Below are 21,347 nucleotides of genomic sequence, written 5' to 3' on the forward strand. Positions count from 1 at the left end.
CCTCTCCGGAGCCCCGAACGGACTCCAGATCAGCCCTCCCGAGAGGTTTTAGGGCTTGGCGGCGGCTTTGTATTATAAAACGCGATGATTTCTTCTTCTTTTATTTTTTTCTCCCCGAAAGCAAATATATAGAGTTGGAGTTGGAGTCGGAAGGTCTCCAGGGGGCCCACAAGGTAGGGGGGCGCGCCCTAGGGGGGGCGCCCCCCACCCTCGTGGATAGGGTGTGGGCCCCCTGGTCTTCATCTTTGGCGAGGATTTTTTTTTATTTTTTATAAGATGTTCCGTGGAGTTTCAGGTCATTTCGAGAACTTTTGTTGTCTGCACATAAAACAACATCATGGCAATTCTGCTGAAAACAGCGTCAGTCCGGGTTAGTTCCATTCAAATCATGCAAGTTAGAGTCCAAAACAAGGGCAAAAGTGTTTGGAAAAGTAGATACGACGGAGACGTGTCAACTCCCCCAGCTTAAACCCTTGCTTGTCCTCAAGCAATTCAGTTGATAAACTAAAAGAGTAAAAGAGAAACTTTTACAAACTCGGTTTGCTCTTGTTGTTGTAAATATGTCAAGCCAGCATTCAAGTTTTCAGCAAAGATCATAACTAACCACATTTGCAATAATTCTCAGGTCTCATGATTACTCATATCAATAGAATAATCAACTAGCGAGCCATAATAATAAATTTCGGATGACAACACTTTCTCAAAACAATCATAATATGATATAACATGATGGTATCTCGCTAGCCCTTTCTGAGACCGCAAAACATAAATGCAGAGCACCTTTAAAGATCAAGGACTGACTAGACATTGTAATTCATGGTAAAAGAGATCCAATCATAGTCATACCCAATATAGATTAACAGTAATGAATGCAAATGACAGCTGTGCTCTCCAGCTAGTGCTTTTGATAAGAGGGTGATGACTCAACATAAAAGTAAATAGATAGGCCCTTCGTAGAGGGAAGCAGGGATTTGTAGAGGTGCCAGAGCTCGGTTTTGAAATAGAGATAAATAATATTTTGAGCGGTACACTTTCATTGTCAACATAACAACTAAGAGATGGCGATATCTTCCATGTCACACACATTATAGGTGGTTCCCAAACAGAATGGTAAAGTTTATACTCCCCCTCCACCAACAAGCATCAATCCACGACTTGCTCGAAACAACGAGTGCCTCCAACAAACATCAGGTCCCAGGGGGAGTTTTGTTTGCAATTAATTTTGATTTAGTTTGCATAAAGCATGGGACTGAGCATCCCGGTGACCAGCCATTTTCTCGTGAGTGAGGAGCGGAGTCCACTCCTCTTGAGAATAACCCGCCTAACATGGAAGATAAGGGTAGCCCTAGTTGATACATGAGCTATTCGAGCATACAAAACAGAATGTTTATTTGAAGGTTTAGAGTTTGGCACATACAAATTTACTTGGAACGGCAGGTAGATACCACATATAGGAAAGGTATAGTGGACTCATATGGAATAACTATGGGGTTTAAGGGATTGGATGCACAAGAAGTATTCCCGCTTAGTACAAGTGAAGGCTAGCAAAAGACTGGGGAGCGACCAACTAGAGAGCGACAACAGTCATGTACATGCATTAAAATTAATAAACATTGGATGCAAGCATGAGTAGGATATAATCCACCATGAACATAAATATCGTGAAGGCTATGTTGATTTGTTTCAACTACATGCGTGAACATGTGCCAAGCCAAGTCACTTAAATCATTCAAAGGAGGATACCACCCCACTATACCACATCATAACCGTTTCGATAGCATGTTGGCACGCAAGGTAAACCATTATAACTCATAGCTAATCAAGCATGGCATAAGCAACTATGATCTCTAGTTGTCATTGCAAACATGTTTATTCATAATAAGCTGAATCAAGAACGATGAACTCATCATATTTAGAAAAACAAAAGAGGTCGAGTTCATACCAGCTTTTCTCATCTCAGTCAGTCCATCATATATCATCATAATTGCCTTTCACTTGCACAACCGAACGATGTGAATAATAATAAGAGTGCACGTGCATTGGACTAAGCTGGAATCTGCGAGCATTCAATAAACAGGAGAAGACAAGGCAATATGGGCTCTTGGTTAAATCAATCAATAATGCATATAAGAGCCACTTCAACAATTTAATTATGGTCTCCTCCTATTGACCCCCAAAGAAAAGAAAAGAAAAGATATAAAACTATTTACATGGGAAAGCTCCCAACACTACAAGAATCAGCTACTTTGCCATCTGCCACGGCGGACGGCAAAGCCAGGGACGGCGGACGGCAAACAGTGACGGCAAAGACAGGGTCGGCAAACAGGCCCTTTGCCGTCTGCTTTTTATGACGGACGGCAAAGAGTCCTTTGCCTACAGCGGCGGACGGCAAAGAGGAGGGACGGCAAAATACTGGACGTCCGCCAGCGTTAGTCTGTTAGGCGGCTAACGGCGGCCTTTGCTGTTAGCCAGCGGACGGCAAATGGGTAGCTGATGGGTAGCTGGTGCCCAAGAGTCATGATAAATTGAAGATATTTTGTCTCAAGAGTCATGATTGGCACATATGGATTGAGCGGGTAATGCCGGTGATGTTGCGTGGCTTCATCCCTGAGGATGAATGGCTAGTACTGGCAGAACTCAGCTATTTCTTCCGTGTTCTTTGTGCGAAAGAACTATCGCCTGGCGTGCTAGAAGAAATGGAAGAGTTGGCACCGGAGTTGATCTGCAAGTTAGAGAAGATCTTTCCACCGGGCTTCTTTAATCCAATGCAGCATTTGATTTTGCATCTCCCGACCGAGGCAAGATTGGGGGGGGGGCGTGCAAAATCTTTGGTGCTACCCAACTGATAGGATGCAGAAGACGCTTCGAGAAAAATGTAAAAATAAACGTAGAATTGAAGCATCGATGGCTGAGGCATTCATCACAGAGGAGGCGGCAAACTTCGTAACAGTACAGTACAAAGCCAAAAATCGTCATTTGCATAATCCGAAGCCTCGGTACAATGATGACGACCCTAAAAAGGGTGGATCCAACCTCAGCCTATTCAAAGGGAATCTCGCACCAGCTAGTGTTTCACATCCAGTATCTTTCAAAGTAGGTCTTTGCCATTAGCCAGTTCTTTGCCGTCTGCTTTTGGGTAGCTGATGGCAAAGAGCTTCTTTGCCGTCCGCTAGCTGACGGCAAAGAGCTGACAGATGGCAAGGTAGTTGATTCCAGTAGTGCAACAAGCAAAAGAAGAACGGGAAATATTTTTGGGTTTCTTTTAATTATTACTGCTACAGCAAGAAAAGTAAACTACTACTAATTTTTTTGGTTTTCTTAAGGTTTAATAAACACACAAGAAGAAAGCAGGAAAAAGAAAATAAACTAACATGGATATTACAATGAAAGAGTATGAGCACCGACATAAATGTAATGTCGGTGAGAAATACGTACTCCCCCAAGCTTAGGCTTTTGGCCTAAGTTGGTTTATTGCGAGGGATAGCCTGGCAGATACCCGTAGGTGTAGCTGGGGTCGTACTGAGACGCAGCGACTATCGCCGCCTGAGCTGCAGCGTGGCGTCGGGCTGCCTTTGCTCTCCTCTCGTACTCATCTGCCTCCTCTCTGGTAATAACATATCTTCCTTTTGTCTGAGAATCAAAGAAGGTAGGAGCAGGGAGAGTAATACAGACAACATGCCGTTTGTTAAAGATTAGTCGATACTGGAGAGGTGATTCAAGCCTCTCGACAAACTGGTGGGAGGCCGTAGAATTAAAATCTAAATAAACAGGAGGCAACTCCATATCACCCTCACGAACGTCCACTTCAAGAAAATTAGCTAAGTGGGTTGCATAAATTCCTCCAAAGAAATCTCCATTATATCTATTATGATGCAACCTACGAGCAATAATGGCTCCCATGTGATAAGATTGGTCTCCTAACACAGCACTCCTAAGAATGCTAAGGTCAGGGACACACATGTGACATGCTTCATCCTTAGCATTTATGCACCTACCTATAAAGAGAGCAAAATAATGTATAGCAGGAAAGTGAATGCTCCCTATGGTAGCTTGCGTTATATCTCTAGATTCCCCTACGGTTATACCAGCAAGAAAGTCTCTAAATTCAGATTTACGTGGATCAATAGTACTACCCCATTGTGGAAGTTTGCAAGCAAGAGTAAAATCCTCTAAGTCCATGGTATAAGATTTGTCATAAAGATCAAACATGACTGAAGGAGAATAACGCGAAGATGAAAATTCAAACCTCCTCACAAATGAGCTTGTGAGATCATGGTACTGTGGGCATTTGTCTGCCTCGAAGTCCACAAGATCGGCGTTACACAAATATGCGTTAAATTCTTCTTCGATTCCCGCTCGATCCATGAAATTTTCCGACGGCCATTCACAGGGCCGCACTAGAGCATCCCTTGGGGGCTCCTCATCGGCATCATGCATTACAAGCCTAGGGCCTTGCTTCCTTGAAGAACCACCTTGGAACATCTTCCTAAGCATATTGTTTTGTCTGAAAATTTTCTGAAATTTTTAGTAACTTCAAACAAAAGTGAACCAACTTCAATAAAATTGATAGTAACTACTCATACAAGTGCCTAGAGCCTATATCAAGCATTAGAACTACTTGGAACCATATAAATTTGACATGCAAGCTCAAGAACATGGTCACCTATGCAGCACAAATTTGCAATGAATAAAGCACAAGAACAAAAACTAATTGGACCAATGGAGGAGTCACATACCAAGGAACAATCTCCCCAAGCAGTTTTGTGAGAGGTGCTTTGAGCAAGGAGATCGAAAATCGCAACAAAGTGAGCTAGAACTCGTACTTGAGCTGGTTATTCGGGTTTGTGGGAGGAATAAGAAGAGGATGGGTGCAGGAATAAGTGGAGGAGGACCACCTGTTGGGGAACGTAGTAATTTCAAAAAAATTCCTACGCACACGCAAGATCATGGTGGTGCATAGCAATGGGAGGGGAGAGTGTTGTCTACGTACCCTCGTAGACCGAAAGAGGAAGTGTTAGCACAACGTGGTTGATGTAGTCGTACATCTTCACGATCCGACCGATCAAGTACCAAACGCATGGCACCTCCGAGTTCAGCACACGTTCAGCTCGATGACGTCCCTCGAACTCCGATCCAGCCGAGTGTTGAGGGAGAGTTTCGTCAGCACGACGGCGTGGTGAGGATGATGATGTTCTACCGACGCAGGGCTTCGCCTAAGCACCGCTACAGTATTATCGAGGTGGACTATGGTGGAGGGGGGCACCGCACACGGCTAAAAGATCAAACGATCAATTGTTGTGTCTCCAAGGGGTGCCCAGCCCCCTCCCTGTATATAAAGGAGTGGAGGAGGGGGAGGGCTGGCCCTCTCTGTGGCGCGCCCTAGGAGGAGCCCTACTCCCACCGGGAGTAGGATTCCCCCCCCTTCCAAGTAGTGGAGTAGGAGTCAAGGAAAGGGGAGAGAGAAGAGAAGGAAGGAGGGGGCGCAGCCCCTCCCCCTAGTCCAATTCGGACTAGGCCTTGGGGGCGCGCAGCCTCTCCTCTCGCTTTCCCCTAAAGCCAAATAAGTCCCATATACTCCCCGGCGAATTACCGTAACTCTCCGGTACTACGAAAAATACTCGAATCACTCGGAACCTTTCCGATGTCCGAATATAGTCGTCCAATATATCGATCTTCACGTCTCGACCATTTCGAGACTCCTCGTCATGTCCCCGATCTCATCCGGGACTCCGAACTACCTTCGGTACATGAAAACACATAAACTCATAATATAACCGTCATCGAACTTTAAGCGTGCGGACCCTACGGGTTCGAGAACTATGTAGCCATGACCGAGACACGTCTCCGGTCAATAACCAATAGAGGAACCTGGATGCTCATATTGGCTCCCACGTATTCTACGAAGATCTTTATCGGTCAAACCGCATAACAACATACGTTGTTCCCTTTGTCATCGGTATGTTACTTGCCCGAGATTCGATCATCGGTATCTCAATACCTAGTTCAATCTCGTTACCGGCAAGTCTCTTTACTCGTTCCGTAATACATCATCTCACAACTAACTCATTAGTTGCAATGCTTGCAAGGCTTAATTGATGTGCATTACCGAGAGGGCCCAGAGATACCTCTCCGACAATCGGAGTGACAAATCCTAATCTCGAAATACGCCAACCCAACAAATACCTTCGGAGAAACCTGTAGAGCACCTTTATAATCGCCCAGTTACTTGTGACGTTTGGTAGCACACAAAGTGTTCCTCCGGTAAACGCGAGTTGCATAATCTCATAGTCATAGGAACATGTATAAGTCATGAAGAAAGCAATAGCAACATACTAAATGATCGAGTGCTAAGCTAACGGAATGGGTCAAGTCAATCACATCATTCTCCTAATGGTGTGACCCCGTTAATCAAATGACAACTCATGTCAATGGATAGGAAACTTAACCATCTTTGATCAACGAGCTAGTCAAGTAGAGGCATACTAGTGACACTCTGTTTGTCTATGTATTCACACATGTATTATGTTTCCGGTTAATACAATTCTAGCATGAATAATAAACATTTATCATGATATAAGGAAATAAATAATAACTTTATTATTGCCTCTAGGGCATATTTCCTTCAGTCTCCCATTTGCACTAGAGTCAATAATCTAGTTCACATCACCATGTGATTTAATCCCAATAGTTCACATCACCATGTGATTAACACCCATATTTCACATCGTCATGTGACCAACACCTAAAGGATTTGCTAGAGTCAATAATCTAGTTCACATCGCTATGTGATTAACACCCAAAGAGTACTAAGGTGTGATCATGTTTTGCTTGTGAGAGAAGTTTAGTCAACGGGTCTACCACATTCAGATCCGTATGTATTTTGCAAATATTATATGTCTTCAATACTCTGCATGGAGCTACTCTAGCTAATAGCGCCCACTTTCAATATGTATCTAGATCGAGCTTAGAGTCATCCAGATCGGTGTGAAAGCTTGCATCGACGTAACTCTTTATGATGAACCTTTTATCACCTCCATAATTGAGAAACATATCCTTATTCCACTAAGGTCAATTTTGACCGCTGTCCAGTGATCTACTCCTAGATCACTATTGTACTCCCTTACAAAACTTAGTGTAGGGTATACAATAGATCTGGTACACAGCATGTCATACTTTATAGAACCTATGGCCAAGGCATAGGGAATGACTTTCATTCTCTTTCATTTTCTGTCGTGGTCGGGCTTTGAGTCTTACTCAATTTCACACCTTGTAACACAGGCAAGAACTCTTTCTTTGACTGTTCCATTTTGAACTACTTCAAAATCTTGTCAAGGTATGTACTCATTGAAAAACTTATCAGAAATGCTGTAGTGCTCCCACTCACTTTCTTGTAAATACAGGCTTCACGGCAAGTCTGTATAAAACTATATCCTTTGATCAACTTATCAAAGCGTATATTCCAACTCCAAGATGCTTGCACCAGTCCATAGATGGATCGCTGGAGCTTGCATATTTTGTTAGCACCTTTAGGATTGACAGAACCTTCTGGTTGCATCATATACAACTATTCTTTAATAAATCCATTAAGGAATGCAGTTTTGTTTATCCATTTGCCAGATTTCATAAAATGTGGCAATTTCTAACATGATTCAGACAGACTTAAGCATAGATACGAGTGAGAAACTCTCATCGTAGTCAACACCTTGAACTTGTCGAAAACCTTTTGCGACAATTCTAGCTTTGTATATAGTAACACTACTATCAGCGTCCATCTTCCTCTTGAAGATCCATTTAATCTCAATGGCTCGCCGATCATTGGGCAAGTCAATCAAAGTCCATACTTTGTTCTCATACATGGATCTCATCTCAGATTTCATGGCCTCAAGCCATTTTGCGAAATCTGGGCTCACCATCGCTTCTTCATAGTTCGTAGGTTCGTCATGGTCTAGTACCATAACTTCCAGAATAGGATTACCGTACCACTCTGGTGCGGATCTCACTCTGGTTTACCTACGAGGTTCAGTGTTAACTTGATCTAAAGTTACATGATCATCATCATTAGCTTCCTCACTAATTGGTGTAGTAGTCACAGGAACAGATTTCTGTGATGAACTACTTTCCAATAAGGGAGCAGGTACGGTTACCTCATCAAGTTCTACTTTCCTCCCACTCACTTCTTTCGAGAGAAACTCCTTCTCTAGAAAGGATCCAAATTTAGCAACAAAAGTCTTGCCTTCGGATCTATGATAGAAGGTGTACCCAACAGTCTCCTCTGGGTATCCTATGAAGACACAATTCTCCGATTTGGGTTTGAGCTTATCAGGATGAAACTTTTTCATATAAGCATCACAACCCCAAACTTTAAGAAACGACAACTTTGGTTTCTTGCTAAACCACAGTTCATTCGGTGTCATCTCAACGGATTTAGATGGTGCCCAATTTAACGTGAATGTAGCTGTCTCTAATGCATAACCCCAAAATGATAGTGTTAATCGGTAAGAGACATCATAGATCGCACCACATCAAATAAAGTACGGTTACGATGTTCGGACACACCATTACGCTGTGGTGTTCCAGGTGGCATGAGTTTGTGATACTATTCCACATTGTTTTAATTGAAGATCAACCTTGTAACTCAAATATTCGTCTCCTCGATCAGATCGTGGAAACTTTATTTTTCTTGTTACGATGATTTTCCACTTCACTCTGAAATTCTTTGACCTTTTTCAAATGTTTCAGACTTATGTTTCATCAAGTAGATATACCCATATCTGCTCAAATCATCTGTGAAGGTCAGAAAATAATGATACCTGCCGCGAGCCTCAACACTCATCGGACTGCATACATCAGTATGTATTATTTCCAACAAGTCTGTTGCTCGCTCCATTGTTCCGGAGAACGGCCTTTTAGTCATCTTACCCAAGAGGCATGGTTCGCAAGCATCAAGTAATTCATAATCAAGTGATTCCAAAAGCCCATCAGCATGGAGTTTCTTCATGCGCTTTACACCAATATGACCTAAACGGCAGTGCCACAAATAAGTTGCACTATCATTATTAACTTTGCATCTTTTGACTTCAATGTTATGAATATGTGCATCACTAAGATCGAGATCCAACGAACCATTTTCATTGGGTGTGTAACTATATAAGGTTTTATTCTTGTAAACAGAATAACAATTATTCTCTAACTTAAATGAATAACTGTTTTGCAATAAACATGATCAAATCATATTCATGCTTAACGCAAACACCAAATAACATTTATTTAGGTTCAACACTAATCCTGAAAGTTATATGGATTGTGCGATGATGATCACATCAATCTTGGAACTACTTCCAACACACATCATCACTTCATCCTTAACTAGTCTCTGTTCATTTTGCAACTCCTGTTTTAAGTTACTACTCTTAGCAACTAAACCAGTATCAAATACTGAGGGGTTGCTATAAACACTAGTAAAGTACACATCAATAACATGTATATCAAATATACCTTTGTTCACTATGCCATCCTTCTTATCCGCCAAATATCTAGGGCAGTTCCACTTCTAGTGACCAGTCCCTTTGCACTAGAAGCACTTAGTCTCAGGCTTAGGTCCAGACTTGGGCTTCTTCACTTGAGCAGCAACTCGCTTGCCATTCTTCTTGAAGTTCCCCTTCTTCCCTTTGCCATTTTCATGAAACTAGTGGTCTTGTCAACCATCAACACTTGATGTTTTTCTTGATTTCTACCTTCGTCGATTTCAGCATCATGAAGAGCTTGGGAATCGTTTCCGTTATCCCTTGCATATTATAGTTCATCATGAAGTTCTACTAAGTTGGTGATGATGACTAGATAATTCTGTCAATCACTATCTTATCTGGAATATTAACTCCCACTTGATTCAAGCGATTGTAGTACCCAGACAATCTGAGCATATGCTCACTGCTTGAGCTATTCTCCTCCATCTTTTAGCTATAGAACTTGTTGGAGACTTCATATCTCTCAACTCGGGTATTTGCTTGAAATATTAACTTCAACTCCTGGAACATCTCATATGGTCCATGACGTTCAAAAACGTCTTTGAAGTCCCGATTCTAAGCCGTTAAGCATGGTGCACTAAACTACCAAGTAGTCATCATATTGAGCTAGCCAAACGTTCATAACGTCTGCATCTGCTCCTGCAATAGGTCTGTCACCTAGCGGTGCATCAAGGACACAATTCTTTTGTGCAGCAATGAGGATAAACCTCAGATCACGGATCCAATCCGCATCATTGCTACTAACATCTTTCAACATAGTTTTCTCTAGGAGCTAAACGCGAGCTATTGATCTACAACATAGATATGCTAATACTACCAGGACTAAGTTCATGATAAATTTAAGTTCAATTAATCATATTACTTAAGAACTCCCACTTAGATAGACATCCCTCTAATCCTCTAAGTGATCACGTGATCCATATGAACTAAACCATGTCCGATCATCACGTGAGATGGAGTAGTTTCAACGGTGAACATCACTATGTTGATCATATCTACTATATGATTCACGCTTGACCTTTCGGTCTCCGTGTTCCGAGGCCATATCCGTTATATGCTAGGCTCGTCAAGTTTAACCTGAATATTCCGCGTGTGCAACTATTTTGCACCAGTTGTATTTGAACGTAGAGCCTATCACACCCGATCATCACGTGGTGTCTCAGCACGAAGAACTTTCGCAACGGTGCATACTCAGGGAGAACACTTATACTTTGATAATTTAGTGAGGGATCATCTTATAATGCTACCGTCAATCAAAGCAAGATAAGATGCATAAAAGATAAACATCACATGCAATCAATATAAGTGATATGATATGGCCATCATCATCTTGTGCTTGTGATCTCCATCTCCGAAGCACTGTCATGATCACCATCGTCACCGGCGCGACACCTTGATCTTCATCATAGCATCGTTGTCGTCTCGCCAATCTTATGCTTCTACGACTATCGCTACCGCTTAGTGATAAAGTAAAGCATTACAGGGCGATTGCATTACATACAATAAAGCGACAACCATATGGCTCCTGCCAGTTGCCGATAACTCTGTTACAAAACATGATCATGTCATACAATAAAATTTAGCATCATGTCTTGACCATATCACATCACAACATGCCCTGCAAAAACAAGTTAGACGTCCTCTACTTTGTTGTTGCAAGTTTTACGTGGCTGCTACGGGCTTAGCAAGAACCGTTCTTACCTACGCATCAAAACCACAATGATAGTTATCAAGTTGGTGCTCTTTTAACCTTCGCAAGGACCGGGCATAGCCACACTCGGTTCAAATAAAGTTGGAGAAACTGACACCCGCGAGCCACCTGTGTGCAAAGCACGTTGGTAGAACCAGTCTCGCGTAAGCGTACACGTAATGTCGGTCCGGGCCGCTTCATCCAACAATACCGCCGAACTAAAGTATGACATGCTGGTAAGCAGTATGACTTGTATCGCCCACAACTCACTTGTGTTCTACTCGTGCATATGACATCTATGCATAAAACCAGGCTCGGATGCCACTGATGGGGAACGTAGTAATTTCAAAAAAATTCCTACGCACACGCAAGATCATGGTGATGCATAGCAACGGGAGCGGAGAGCGTTGTCTACGTACCCTCGTAGACCGTAAGCGGAAGCGTTAGCACAACGTGGTTGATGTAGTCGTACGTCCTCACGATCCGACCAATCAAGTACCAAACGCACGGCACCTCCGAGTTTAGCACACGTTCAGCTCGATGACGTCCCTCGAACTCCGATTCAGCTGAGTGTTGAGGGAGAATTTCGTCAGCACGAGGGCGTGGTGACGATGATGATGTTCTACCGACGCAGGGCTTCGCTCGGAACCTTTCCGATGTCCGAATATAGTCGTCCAATATATCGATCGTTACGTCTCGACCATTTCGAGACTCCTTGTCATGTCCCCGATCTCATCCGGGACTCCGAACTACCTTCGGTACATCAAAACACATAAACTCATAATATAACTGTCATCGAACTTTAAGCGTGCGGACCCTACGGGTTCGAGAACTATGTAGACATGACCGAGACACGTCTCCGGTCAATAACCAATAGCGGAACCTGGATGCTCATATTGGCTCCCACATATTCTACGAAGACCTTTATCGGTCAAACCGCATAACAACATACGTTGTTCCCTTTGTCATCGGTATGGTACTTGCCCGAGATTCGATCGTCGGTATCTCAATACCTAGTTCAATCTCGTTACCGGCAAGTCTCTTTACTCGTTCCATAATACATCATCTCACAACTAACTCATTATTTGCAATGCTTGCAAGGCTTAAGTGATGTGCATTACCGAGAGGGCCCAGAGATACCTCTCCGACAATCGGAGTGACAAATCCTAATCTCAAAATACGCCAACCCAACAAATACCTTCGGAGACACCTGTAGAGCACCATTATAATCACCCAGTTACTTGTGACGTTTGGTAGCACACAAAGTGTTCCTCCGGTAAACGGGTGTTGCATAATCTCATAGTCATAGGAACATGTATAAGTCATGAAGAAAGCAATAGCAACATACTAAATGATCGAGTGCTAAGCTAACGGAATGGGTCAAGTCAATCACATCAGTCTCCTAATGATGTGATCCCGTTAATAAAATGACAACTCATGTCAATGGATAGGAAACTTAACCATCTTTGATCAACGAGCTAGTCAAGTAGAGGCATACTAGTGACACTCTGTTTGTCTATGTATTCACACATGTATTATATTTCCGGTTAATACAATTCTAGCATGAATAATAAACATTAATCATGATATAAGGAAATAAATAATAACTTTATTATTGCCTCTAGGGCATATTTCCTTCACCACCATGGGCCCACGAGGCAGGGGGCGCGCCCTGGGGGTAGGGCGCGCCCTCCACCCTCGTGGCCAGGTGGCAGCTCCCCCCGCGGTGATTTTTGCACCATAAATCCTCAAATATTCCCGAAAAAATCATATTAAATTGGCATGGCATTCTGAGGATTTTTATTTTCAGGATATTTTTATATTGCACGGATAAATCAGGAAACAGACAGAAAAATACTATTTTTACTTTATTTCAACTAAATAACAGAAAGTATAAAGAGGGTACAGAAGGCTGTGCTTCTAGTTTCATCCGTCTCATGCTCATCAAAAAGAATCCACTAACAAGGTTGATCAAGTCTTGTTAACAAACTCATTCCGATTAACATGGAACCGGAGAAATTTCGATTAACACTATGTTACCTCAACGGGGATATGAACATCCCCAATAATAAGAATATCATATTTCTTCTTGACAGTAGGAAGAGGAAATTCAAAACCTCCAAATATAATCGATGGAACTTTTCCAATAGAGTTGATACTATGAACTTGAGGTTGTTTCCTCGGAAAGTGTACCGTATGCTCATTACCGTTAACATGAAAAGTGACATTGCCTTTGTTGCAATCAATAACAGCACCTGCAGTATTCAGAAAAGGTCTTCCAAGAATAATAGACATACTATCGTCCTCGGGAATATCAAGAATAACAAAGTCCGTTAAAATAGTAACGTTTGCAACTACAACAGGCACATCCTCACAAATACCGACAGGTATAGCAGTTGATTTATCAGCCATTTGCAAAGATATTTCAGTAGGTGTCAACTTATTCAAATCAAGTCTACGATATAAAGAGAGAGGCATAACACTAACACCGGCTCCAAGATCACATAAAGCAGTTTTAACATAGTTTCTTTTAATGGAGCATGGTATAGTAGGTACTCCTGGATCTCCAAGTTTCTTTGGTATTCCACCCTTAAAAGTATAATTAGCAAGCATGGTGGAAATTTCAGCTTCCGGTATCTTTCTTTAATTAGTGATAATATCTTTCATATATTTAGCATAAGGATTTGTTTTGAGCATATCAGTCAATCGCATACGCAAAAAGATAGGTCTAATCATTTCAGCAAAGCGCTCAAAATCCTCATCATCCTTTTTCTTGGATGGTTTGGGAGGAAACGACATGGGTTTCTGAACCCATGGTTCTCTTTCTTTACCATGTTTCCTAGCAACAAAGTCTCTCTTATCATAACGTTGATTCTTTGATTGTGGGTTATCAAGATCAACAACAGGTTCAATTTCTACATCATTATCATTACTGGGTTGAGCATCATCATGAACATCATCATTAACATTTTCACTAGGTTCATGTTCATTACCAGATTGTGTTTCAGCATCAAAAATAGATATATCATTTGGATTCTCAGGTGGTTCAGCAATAGGTTCACTAGAAGTTTGCAAAGTCCTATCATTTTTATTTTTCTTCCTTTTAGAAGAACTAGGTACATCAATATTATTTCTCTGAGAATCTTGCTCAATTCTCTTAGGGTGGCCTTCAGGATACAAAGGTTCCTGAGTCATTCTACCAGTTCTAGTAGCCACTCTAACCGCATAATCATTTTTCTTACTATTCATTTCATTGAGCAATTCTTTTTGAGCTTTAAGTACTTGTTCTACTTGAGTGGTAACCATAGAAGCATGTTTGCTAACAAGTTTAAGTTCACCTCTAATATTAGCCATATAATCACCCAAGTGTTTAATCATATTGGAATCGTATTTCAACTGTCTACCAAAATAAGCATTAAAATTTTCTTGTTTGACAATAAAATTATCAAACTCATCCAAGCACTGACTGGCAATTTTAGTAGGAGGGACTTCAACTTTATCATATCTATAGAGAGAATTTACCTTTACTACCTGTGTTGGGTTATCCGGATCAGGAGGTTTTTCAATAGGTAATGGATCAAGATCATATGTTTCTTCAACAGGCGGTGAATTAAGACCATGTATTTCTTCAATAGGAGGTAAATTCTTAACATCTTCAGCTTTAATGCCTTTTTCTTTCATAGATTTCTTTGCCTCTTGCATATCTTCGGGACTGAGAAATAGAACACCTCTCTTCTTCGGAGTTGGTTTAGTAATAGGCTCAGTAATTGGAGCAGGAGCTGGCTCAGGAGCTGGCTCAGGAGGTGCCCAATTATTTTCATTTGTCAACATATTATTCAATAAAATTTCAGCTTCATCTGGTGTTCTTTCCCTGAAAAGAGAACTAGCACAACTATCCAGGTAATCTCTGGAAGCATCGGTTAGTCCATTATAAAAGATATCAATCATTTCATTTTTCTTAAGAGGATGATCAGGCAAAGCATTAAGTAACTTGAGAAGCCTCCCCTAAGCTTGTGGGAGACTCTCTTCTTTAATTTACACAAAGTTGTATATTTCCTTTAAAGCAGCTTGTTTCTTATGAGCAGGGAAATATTTAGCAGAGAAGTAATAAATCATATCATGGGGACTACGCACACAACCAGGATCAAGAGAATTAAACTATATCTTAGCATCACCCTTTATGAGAACGGAAATATTTTAAGGATATAAAAGTAACGAGATCTCTTATCATTAGTGAACAGGGTGGCTATATCATTTAATTTAGTAAGATGTGCCACAACAATTTCAGATTCATAACCATGGAAAGGATCAGATTCAACCAAAGTAATTATATCAGGATCAACAGAGAATTCATAATCATTATCGGGAACACAAATAGGTGAAGTAGCAAAGGCAGGATCGGGCCTCATTCTATCTCTAAGAGATTCCTTGTTCCATTTAATTAATAGCCTCTTAAGTTCACGATTATCTTTGCAAGCTAAAATAGCGGCAGAAGATTCCATATCAAAAATATAACCCTCAGGAATAACAGGCCTATCTTCATCATCACTTTCATCAATATAATCAGATTCAATAATTTCTTTCTCTCTAGCCCTAGCAATTTGTTCATCGAGAAATTTACTAAGGGGCACATCAGTATCAAGCATCGAAGTAATTTCATCATAAGTATCATGCATAGCAGAAGTGGCATCATCAATAACATACGACATATCAGAAGCAGGTTTAGGTGTCGCAAGCTTTCTCATAACAGAAGGTGAATCAAGTGCAGAGCTAGATAGCAGTTCCTTACCTCCCCTCATAGTTGAGGGATAAATTTTTGTTTTCTCGTCTTTCAAGTTCTTCATAGTGTCCAGCAGATATAAATCCCAAGTGACTCAAAGAATAGAGCTATGCTCCCCGGCAACAGCGCCAGAAATTGTTCTTGATAACCCACAAGTGTAGGGGATCGCAACATCTTTCGAGGGTAGAGTATTCAACCCAAATTTATTGATTCGACACAAGGGGAGCCAAAGAATATTCTTAAGTATTCGCAATTGAGTTGTCAATTCAGCCACACCTGGATAACTTAATATCTACAGCAAGGTATTTAGTAGCAAAGTATTATGATAGTAGTGGTAACGGTAACAAAAGAGCAATGAAAATAAAAGCAATATTTTTGGTATTTTGTAGTGATTGTAACAATAGCAACGGGAAAGTAAATAAGCATAAACCAGTATATGGAAAGCTCGTAGGCATTGGATAGGTGATGGATAATTATGCCGGATGCGGTTCATCATGTAACAGTCATAACCTAGGGTGACATAGAACTAGCTCCAATTCATCAATGTAATGTAGGCATGTATTCCGAATATAGTCATACGTGCTTATGGAAAAGAACTTGCATGACATCTTTTGTCCTACCCTCCCATGGCAGCGGGGTCCTAATGGAAACTAAGGGATATTAAGGCCTCCTTTTAATAGAGAACCGGAACAAAGCATTAGCACTTAGTGAATACATGAACTCCTCAAACTATGGTCATCACCGGGAGTGGTCCCGATTATTGTCACTTCGGGGTTGCCAGATCACAACACATAGTAGGTGACTGTAGACTTGCAAGATAGGATCAAGAACTCACATATATTCATGAAAACATAATAGGTTCAGATCTGTAAATCATGGCACTCGGGCCCTAGTGACAAGCATTAAGCATAGCAAAGTCATAGCAACATCAATCTCAGAACATAGTGGATACTAGGGATCAAACCCTAACAAAACTAACTCGATTACATGATAGATCTCATCCAACCCATCACCGTCCAGCAAGCCTACGATGGAATTACTCACGCACGGCGGTGAGCATCATGAAATTGGTGATGGAGGATGGTTGATGACGACGACGGCGACGAATCCCCCTCTCCGGAGCCCCGAACGGACTCCAGATCAGCCCTCCCGAGAGGTTTTAGGGCTTGGCGGCGGCTCCGTATCATAAAATGTGATGATTTCTTCTTCTTTTATTTTTTTTCTCCCCGAAAGCAAATATATAGAGTTGGAGTTGGCGTCGGAAGGTCTCCAGGGGGCCCACGAGGTAGGGGGCGCGCCCTAGGAGGGGCGCCCCCCACCCTCGTGGACAGGGTGTGGGCCCCCTGGTCTTCATCTTTGGCGAGGATATTTTACTATTTTTTATAAGATGTTCCGTGGAGTTTCAGGTCATTCCGAGAACTTTTGTTGTCTGCACATAAAAGAACATCATGGCAATTCTGCTGAAAATAGCGTCAGTCCGAGTTAGTTCCATTCAAATCATGCAAGTTAGAGTCCAAAACAAGGGCAAAAGTGTTTGGAAAAGTAGATACGACGGAGACATATCATGGGCGAGCTCGCGCCATCTTCCTAGTCGCATGAGGAGAGAAGCGCGTCACCCTCCCTTGCCTCGCCCGAGCCAGCTCGCGAGATACTGCCGATTCGGGCGTTTCCCCTGGGCCTGGCCTGGACGTGCCTTAAGTTCCGTGTGATGCGGGCCGCATAGTAAACGTAGGCAACCAAACGGGCCAAGTTCTTCCCGCGCGGGCCAGGTTGGGCCATATGCAGGCAACCAAACACGCCCTATGTTGTTCTTATCTTTGTGCAACAGAGGAGTTACTTCCGCATACAAGAGTCCTGTAATGGGGAGAGTAGTGTGATTTTGCTAATTCCATTATGTAGTACAGACCCGTGTAAGCTGGAACTGGCATGGTAAGTGTTTGGGTTTGGCGCGCCGGCCGAACACCGGCCGGTCGCGAGCGACACATAAGTGCCACACGGCCAAAAGGGCCCGCACACACCCGTCCTATTCTCTCAGCCACTCATGTCTGTCCTATCCCTTCATCCTCCGCTCGCCTCTCCTCCATGTGCCTCTGCATCTTGTGCATATTCATCCCTTCCTCGCCTCTCTCCATGTGCTTGGCTCCGGCCAGTGCGGCGATTTCTCCGGCGAGCCCACCACCGAAGAAGCATCCCTGCTTGATGTGGAGTGGAACTCCAAGTGGCTGATCTTTCACGAAAGGAGCGAGATCCCTCGAAGAACACGAAGAACACAGGGAAGAACAGAGAGAAATCACAAGGGGAAACACTAAAGAACAAGTCCAATCACACATCCACTAGACAATCAAACACACAAGATCCACAAGGTACATGAACAACAAAGGGAAAGATACAAGGTAAGGTTCATCTCCATGAGGAGGTCTTGAAGGGGGCCGCCCAAGAGGGGGTCTTGATCGATATATCCCGCAGGATCTTCTCACAATGAGGTCTTGAACTCCATGGGAGTGGTGGTCTCTCTCTCTCTCAAAAGTAGAGTGGTACAAGGAGCAAAGCTCTCTATCAAATGAGCTATCACTTTGCTAACCCTAGAAAGGCACTACAAGAAATATGTCAACTTATGACCTTCTGTCAGTGACCCTCGAAGAATTGGTCATAAATTTATGACCATTTTAGACCAATTGGTCAAAAGTTGTTCAGGGGGCTCCAAACCCTAAACCATTGCGACCATTTTGGTCAGAAAGGTCGTAATTTCCTTACACGAAATGGTCACAAAGCAAACAGTGCTAGTCCGCTGCCTTATTTCTAGTTGTTAATGACCAATATAGATGGTCATAGCCTTGTAGATTGTGGTGGGTTGTGATGACTAGGCGCCATCTCATCAGTTTTGCCTATGTGTCATGTCCATGTGGCAGTTTTTGCCCTAGGTTGTGAAGCAACCTATATTTCTATCATTCCCAAAATTCCCAAAAAAATCTCATAAATTCTTTGAGGCATATCTTCATCAAATATGTAAAAATCCTTCCTTGCCTAGTTCAAAACTAATTCAACAATATTCATTTTCCTATTCTGTTCACAACAACACTTTATGAAGGAAGTGCTATTTATATATTCTTGATTGCCCTCGGAATTTTTGGGCAATCTTTCCTATCCAAATCATTACCACATGACAAAATTCAGCTCCATTTTCCTAGCAAATCTTCCTCGGCAAATTTCCAAAGTTTTTGTCCACCTAGAAGCATTATGGAGGAAGTACCTTTTTTATATCTCTAAATGACATGAAATTTATACAGTTCCTTCATATGCCCAAATTATCACCCTCCTCCAAATTGCAGCTCAGTCAAATAATCTATGTGAGCCCAGGTTCAATTTATATTTTATGGCCAAATTGGCATGTTGCAAAGCAAGTGTTATATAGACCTCTCCTATTACCCTCAAACTTTTCGGGCACTCTTCCAAACCCAAATCATTGCCACATGATAATATTCAGCGCAATTTTCCTAGTAAATCTTTCTCAGGAAATTTCCAAAGTTTCTACCTCGAGAGAAGCTTTGTGAAGTAAGTACTAGCTAGGCTTACCCAAATGATCTGGAAATTTACCAGCGCATGACCATACCTATGTAACTTACCTACACCAATTTTTAGCTCATTTCATTCATCCAATCTCTCTCACTAGTTTTCCCAAGTTTTTGTCCATCGAAGAGCATTGTGAAGGAAGTACTACTTTGGCATGTCAAAATGATATCAATTTTCTACAATACTTTCCTATGCCCAAATAACCATCCTCCACCAAATTTCAGCTCAATCCATTCATTATTTTGAGCCTAGCTTCAACATTCATATTTTTGTCCAGTGTGGTACTTTGCAAAGCAAGTACCACCTAAGATCCTCCTCTTGAGCTGAAAATTTGTGAATACATTCTCCTTAGTAGATGATCTTCCTCGGCCAAAACTCACGCTCATTGCCCATGCACATTTCCCGTACCGCTAATCAAACACTTGGCTGGTTATTCATGTTTGAGCATCGATCGGTCTCCTCGTGAGAATCTTATGTTGTGATTTTCTTCCTAGCACCTACATGGGGAGTGCCCAACCCACTAGACATGCCTAGGCCTCCCAGAACACATGGCAACGCCACGGCCACGCGGTGACCACGAGGCGGGCATGCGAGTTTACGCGCTCTAGAGTTGGGGGCCTCGGCCACGGCCCAAACCTCGACGTATTGCCACAAAACCATGTATTTATGATTAAATAGGTACTTATGTAACTAGAAATGATTTTTGGAAAAAATAAATAGCAAACTATGAGGCAGCTGCAGTTCAAATTTGACCCGCTTCCACCTGAATCGGCGAAAATTTGTCTTTTTCACGAGAGGTGGATCAAAACTTTTTACACTCAACTATTTTGTCAATTGTGAATTAAATATGTCCTAGTATTTTATAAAATTGATTTGGTCCAATTTTGCAACAATTATTTGGGAGGTCCTTCACAAAAAACTCATTTTGGGCACTCGGAAAAATGGAAAATGAATTTTTCGTCCAAAGAAAATGAAAACTTCCTTAGGCAACATTGTTAGCCATTCCAAGACGCACCCTTGTGCACAATATGAGATCATTTGAACAAACTATGCCATGAATGCGGCCATAAGATTGATCATTTGGCATGAAAGCCATTGATCTCCACACGTGATAGCTCGTTTTTGAGAACACTTTTTTAAAATAATTACCGTATTACAAGTTTGTTATTTTTACTAGGAACTTGGCCACATATAATGACACAATGCGAAGGTTTCCCAATTTTTTGATTTTTTTGAATTTTTTATGCCCGTTTCAAAATGCGGACAAAACGGCGGGAATGGCCGTTCCTAGCTAGTGGTTGAATCTTGGATTTTTTCTGGCGTTTCTATGATTAAATAGATACTTATGTACCTATAAATGATTTTTAGAAAAAATAAAGAGCAAACTATAAGGCAGCTACAGTTCAAATTTGACCCGCTTCCAGCTGAATCGGCAAAAATTTGTCTTTTTCATGAGAGGAGGATCAAAACTTTTTACACCCAACCATTTTGTCAATTGTACATTAAATATGTCCTAGTATTTTATAAAATTTATTCGGTCCAATTTTGCAACAATTATTTGGGAGGTCCTTCACAAAAAAACCTCCTTTTGGGCACTCGAAAAATGGAAAATGGTTTTTTCGTCCAAAGAAAATGAAAACTTACTTAGGCAACATTGTTTGCCATTCCAATATGCACCCTTGTGCACAATATGAGATCATTTTAACAAACTATGCCATGAATGTGGCCATAAGATTGATCATTTGGCTTCAAAGCCATTGATCTCCACACGTGATAGCTCGTT

This window comes from Triticum urartu, chromosome 3 (genome assembly GCF_003073215.2).
Source record: "Triticum urartu cultivar G1812 chromosome 3, Tu2.1, whole genome shotgun sequence".
Lineage (NCBI taxonomy): Eukaryota > Viridiplantae > Streptophyta > Magnoliopsida > Poales > Poaceae > Triticum > Triticum urartu.